The sequence below is a fragment of the Pogonomyrmex barbatus genome, unplaced genomic scaffold, assembly GCF_055798465.1.
Source record: "Pogonomyrmex barbatus isolate J1 unplaced genomic scaffold, ASM5579846v1 scaffold2, whole genome shotgun sequence".
Taxonomy (NCBI): domain Eukaryota; kingdom Metazoa; phylum Arthropoda; class Insecta; order Hymenoptera; family Formicidae; genus Pogonomyrmex; species Pogonomyrmex barbatus.
Window position 1 is genome coordinate 23,364,962 of NW_028297116.1, and position 6,480 is coordinate 23,371,441.

Consider the following 6,480-nt stretch of genomic DNA (forward strand, 5'->3'; position numbering starts at 1 on the left):
TAATGATCAGACAGATTAGGACGAATGGATACCGTATGCGATGTTCGCATATAATACGACACCGCACACCGCTACGGGATTCACGCCGTTTGAACTGGTCTACGGGCACCAAACATCACTACCTACGGCCCTAACTAGCTCAGCCGAAATCATCGTACACATATGATGATTATGCGCAAGAACTCCGTGAAAGAATACGAGCCGCGAATCAGATAGCGAAAGAAAATGTAAAAGAGGAAAAACAAAAAGCGAAGGAAACCTACGACAGAAAAACAAAAATACGCACGTTCGAAATAGGAGATAAAGTCCTATTACACGACGAAACAGTTCGGCGAGGAAGATCGAAAAAACTAGACGCGTTATGGATCGGACTCTATATTACAATTTTAGAAAAAATAGGCGACTTAAACTATAAAATAAAAATGGGCCGCCGAACAATAAATGTGCACGCGAACCGAATTAAACTGTTCGTCGAAAATTAAAAAGGGATAAAAGAAAAGCACATAAAACAAAATAAAAATATAGAAAAATAAAAATAAAAACATTGGGACTTACCGAAGAAGAATCCCAGCAGGTCCGGAAAATAATCCAAGTACTAATATTCCAAAGTTACAAAAATCACTACAACTAACAACTACACTAAGTACACTACAAACTATACTAAACTACGAGTGTACGAGTCATGCACCACATCAGGCCCCAGGAGAGCGGTCCCTCGCCTGCGCGGGATTGGCCGCGGGGTCATCCCCCATATCGACTTCGTCCAGATCGGCGGCCACCTCGATCGGATCATCCGGGTTCTCCTCGTCATCCACCTCCACGTCAGCGAGAACAGCGTCAGGCATGGACACAAGTAACTCATAAAGTTCCACTGACCACGGCAACTCAAAAACTCTACCGGGAGCATCATCGGTGGCGAACCAGATGCAATCGCCACAAACATGCAAAACACCGTTAAAAACGGTTGACGATCGACAACCACTCGCGCACACGATGGAAATGAGCCTGAGCGACAAGGTTGTCCATAAACTCGTCGACGTCACCATCGTCGACTTCGATGTCGAAGCCTTCGTCATCGGACGAGGCTTCCGCCGCGGCATCATCATCGAACATCGGCGGATCGCGCTCATAATTTCCTTGGGAACCCATTATGTCGACACAAGAAAGGTACTTCGACAACTGACGAAATGCAGCCAGAGAGCTCATCGCAAAAGAATGAAATATTAGAAGAGTCACACGGAATATCTAACACCGATATAATAAATAGGAGAAATGATAAACATTATAAAAAGCAAACTCAACAGATTCATAGGAGAATCTTTTTAACTAAGATAGTGAAATAAGAATAAAGTAACATTACACCTGAGAATATGATAAAAAAGAAACGCCGAATTCGAGCACCGTAAAATTTTCATGAGAAATAAGAATTTTTATTTTAACATTGCAGAATGAAAATATGGATAACCAATGGAGAAGAAGAAGAAAAACTACCATTTGAAGTAGAGAACTTCAAACATCACCCCGGAATATACTTCGAGGAAATAGGAAAACTAAACATAATCGAGTCATTCTGGAAAATAGTTATAAAAATATATATCTCACCAATCGAAAAACGAACAGAGCAAATAGAAAAATATATTCTAAAAACGCAAAATATATGCACTATGTTACACTTCACAAACAAGGGGTCATATCAAAACTATAATATCATAATTGAAAACAATTACCAGCGGTTAAAACATTTAACAAAAAGAATAAACTCTCTGTATAAAGCACAAGATACAAAAACGAAACGAGGGCTGATAGATGGAATAGGAATTATTGCCAAAACATTATTCGGAACAATGGACAATGAAGATAGAAAACTAATCAATGAACAATTAAGTATCTTACATAACAAACAACAAACAAGAGCATATAATAAAAAATCAAATTAAAATTATAAACGCGACGATAGCGCATATAAGTAATCACGAGAAAATAATTCAAAATAATGAAAACATTTTAGCTAACGCAATCAAAAAATTAGAAATGGCACTAACAACGGAAATAAGTAGCGAAAACATAAAAGAACACTTTATAATCACCAACGCAATACTTGCCGCAGTGACACAAAATGCGGAGGACACACTAGAATACCTAACTGCGATAAAAAATGGAATACTACACCCGCAACTAATACCGTTAGAAGAAATAATAAAAAATCTTAAAGAAGCAATCACACAAATATCACAAAGATTATATTTTCCATTTAAAATAAGGGAAGAGGATTGGCATACAATAAAAAAAGTAACGACAATGAGCGCGCACTGCGACAAAACAAATGTCTACACAATCCTACATTTCCCGCTAATTTCACTTCCACTATACGAAATATTAAACATAATACCACTACCGGTACCATACAAGCAAAACATATCCGCATTAATTGAAACGAACAATCCATTAATAGCTTTGGATACTAACAGACACACGTACGCAAAACTGACTCACGAAAAGTTAAGACAATGCAAGCAAATAAATACAAACTACTTGTGTGAACAAATCTTTCCAATTAGAAATGTAAAAACCGACCCGCTATGCGAAATAGATATATATGTAGAAAATGACAACTGTTATAACAATTGTAAAATTAAATACATAACAATAAAAAATAGCATATAGATAGCTTTAAGTAATTCATATTCTTGATTATATTCCACACCAGCAAAACAAACTATTACAATTTTATGTAAAAATAATAAAGAAATGCGTAGAACTATTACAAATACAGGAAAAATAACGATATCAAGTAATTGCAAAATAGTTACATCAGACGCGACAATAAAATCAACAAGTACCAATAAGGGAAAAGAAATAAAAACGTATTTACCAGAATATAATATTACATTACTAAGCGAAATTTTCAAGGCAAATAAGACAGAAAAAATTAAATTAAAAGTTATACAAGACGCAACAGACTTGACAGAATTAACAAAGAAATTAAATAACATGAAGAACAAAATAAACAATAACGAAATACCCTTTTTTTCACAAAAACACTTTGTATATCCTGTATCAATTAGCAGCTCATTAATAATAATCATCGTTATCGCAACAATAATAATTGTATTAAGAAACAAAAAATAAAATGAAATAATGACTCACGCAATGTAGATCGCGCCGTTAGAATAAGCGAAAGTATTCGATTCTAAACAAACGATTATAACAAAAAATGTATCGGAAGAAAAAATTATGTAAAAAAGCGAAAACTTCGTATCTCCGTTTTCTTTTACTAACGGGGGGGGAGATGTTGTAGCCAGATCTACAACCAATAATAAAAGTAATCTGCATGGCAACAAAATTAGTCCGCATGAATCTCGAAAAGTCTTTCGAAAGACGACACAAATGTGTGACCACCGAAATTGCGATCAGTCTTTCGAAAGACCGCAGAAATGCATCACGCGAGAACATTGTGAAAAGCCTATCAGCAAATTCAAAGATTTGCCAATAATTGGTGAATTTTTAACCCAAAGTAATAAATAAAAATGTTGGATACCTTTACCCTAATATTCTTGTCGCCAGAAGTAATGTATTACTTCTCCAATCGGATGATCTTCCGAACAAATAAAATCAAGCATTGCTCAAAATTTATTGTCTAGAAATCTCGATGTTGATACAGGATCCCTAGCTGTACAAGCTAAAATTAAGTGAATTTTTTTCTTATTTTCTCGTTAAATCGATCGTCCCGCACATTCTTTTTGTGCGTATTTTAATTGCCTGAAAGAATTTTGCAATCTGTCAAGCTAATAAAAAGTTCTTTGGTGCATTGTAATATGTCGGTAATTCCCGTTATTTTAGGATCCTCTTAAGTAAGGTAAGTATTTAAATATTATTAATTATTATTAAACATAAATGTTATTATTTATTATTTGTTATTAAACATAAGTATAGTATATGTATAACTAAAAGGAGGCCCATTAAAAAGCATGCTCTTAATTTTTGAATAAAATATTTTAATTTAAACATATAAATGTGTTTTATTATATACTTTCTTTCCTTACATTTACAAAAATATAATTTTGTTAAAAAAATTAATGTTATTGTAAATTATTAATATTAATTATATTTAACATTCTATATAATTAAATAATTTTTATGTAATTTTTATATAATTTTTACAATTTTATATAATTACAATTTATATAATTATAAACAGTTTTATATAATATAAAAAATATCAATAAAAATCAAGTGATACCTTTTTTCTTTTAAACGTGATACTTCATTAAACTTGCATCAAATCTCCATTTTCTTCTATTTCCATGGTAAAACGGATATTGGAGTGTTGAGTGTTGAGGAAATTTAGGAATTTTCGTAGTTCTGCTCTACCATGTCTCCAGATTACAAAAGTATACATAACGTCTACATAATGGAACCAAACTTTAAGTTTCTTGGGCGGTTCGCATAGGAACTTCCTTCTCGAAGTTCTCCATGAAGATGTTAGCGATTACAGGAGAAATGGGGGAACCCTCTTTCGTCGCCCCCGAAGTTTGTTTATAGAATTGGTTGTTACAGGAGAAATATATGATTTTCAAACAGTGTTCGATAAGGGGGATAAGAGTGGAGGGCACTTCATGTTAAGACTTAATTATGTCTAGTGTGTTATTGATTGGGACTTGTGTGAACAGGGATTCTACATCAAAACTAACTACAACATGTCTTCAAGAAGTAATCGGATTTTTTGGATTTTCTGTACAAAGTCTGTCGACTTAATGATAGATTTTGGTCCTAGTGAAACTAACTCGAACTTGAATTATTGTAAGTACCCTTTGTCAACAAATTCTGAGCCTAATGCGAACAGAGATAGTTATGGATTTGTAGTTGTCATATCGCTCGGCACTTTTGCGGTTCTTAGGGATTTTGAGCTGAAAATGGCGATTTGTTTCCTAAATCAAATTTACTCTAAAAGTGCCATTTCATGTGCAACATGCAGCTGCAGTAGTTCGCTGTTATTGGTTAAAATTTGTTCACTAGATGACGTACTTCCGACGCAAAATAATTTTACCGCATCTCGCTTTGCTGTTTTGAAGTTGAACCGGACGAACAAATCCGTAGCAAAACAGAAGAAATCTATGCAGCGTGCAGCATAACATCAATTAATATATTAATAAATACAGGAGAATGACATCAAATGGAGGTATAGAAACTTGTTTATGATGTTACATGAAATATGTTATTAATTAACTATTTCGAATAAATAGTAACAAGACGTATGTATATATATAGACGTATGAAGTCATAATCTCAGTTTGTTAATATCAAGAATATAAATAATGAATTGTTGTAATTTTTTAAAGCTTGTTTATTATAAATAATTCTGTAATTTAAAAAATTATAGTTTATTTTAAATGAAAAAAACTTTGGTGTTGCTTTTTTATTTTCTAAATTATTTAATGGAAAATTACATATTTTATGTAACTTAACAATACAGTTTAAATGTGCTGATTACTAATTTATTTTTTTGTTAAATGTGGAATTTGTAAAGAAATAATCGAAGAATCATTAATTTCAAGTCATAAATGCTTGGAAGGATATGAAATGTTTTTCACTGATAATAAGATATTTTTATCCAGTACACGGTAAATATAAATGAAAATAATGTACAATTTTTGAAAAAAAATTAAAATAACTGTATATATAATGATTTTTTATATTGGTAGTGGTGTCGTAGTACAAGGAAGTGCTATGGAGAATGGCGTGGAAAACATTGCATACGATAAACCATCAAGTCATTCAAATGAAGATAAACATGTTGCGCTTGAGGAATCATTTATTCATTTGCTATCAGAAATGAGTGAAAATATTTTACTCAATAATTCTCCTAATTCAACGGACCTAGAAGAATTGCTTATTGAGGTTGAAAAACGGGAAGCGTTATATAATTACAGTTTACTTTTAGCACAACAATTCAGCAATTTAGCAACAGAACGATAACTGCTAAAACATGGGATGCGGTTTCGGAATCTATGTAAGATATTAAAAATATGACATTGGAAGACCTGTGAAAATAAATGTTTAATATAAAAAATAAAGCTTGTGTATGGTTAAACAAATTAAATAAAAACAGAGTCAATAACACAAATAAAAATCCATAAACTGAACTCCATAAAAATGAATTAAAGTTGAGAAGGAATGATACAATATAACTCGCTTTTTTTTAGAAATTTTGGTTATTCAAATTACAACTGCACCAACAGTTGCCGCAATCGCAATTTTTTGCCTTTTCAAGTTTTCCATATTTTTGAATTATTTGTGCACAAAACACACATTCTCTGTGCCACTGATATAATTTTTGATCGTATGACATTATGAAACTGAAAATTGCCGCTAAATACGCTGCTGCTGTTATTCCTTTTCATGAGCAGCAAATGCAGCGGAAGTCGTTCTAGAAAATTTGAATCACGTGACATTCTTACTGCCGCTGCGTATGAAAAGGCA

General features: G+C 32.7%; 1 pseudogene; it reads left to right on the top strand.

The window, feature by feature from the left end:
• The first annotated feature begins 5,511 nt into the window (after positions 1-5,511).
• LOC148936775 (uncharacterized) lies at positions 5,512-6,014 on the top strand (annotated as a pseudogene).
• Positions 6,015-6,480: the final 466 nt, after the last annotated feature.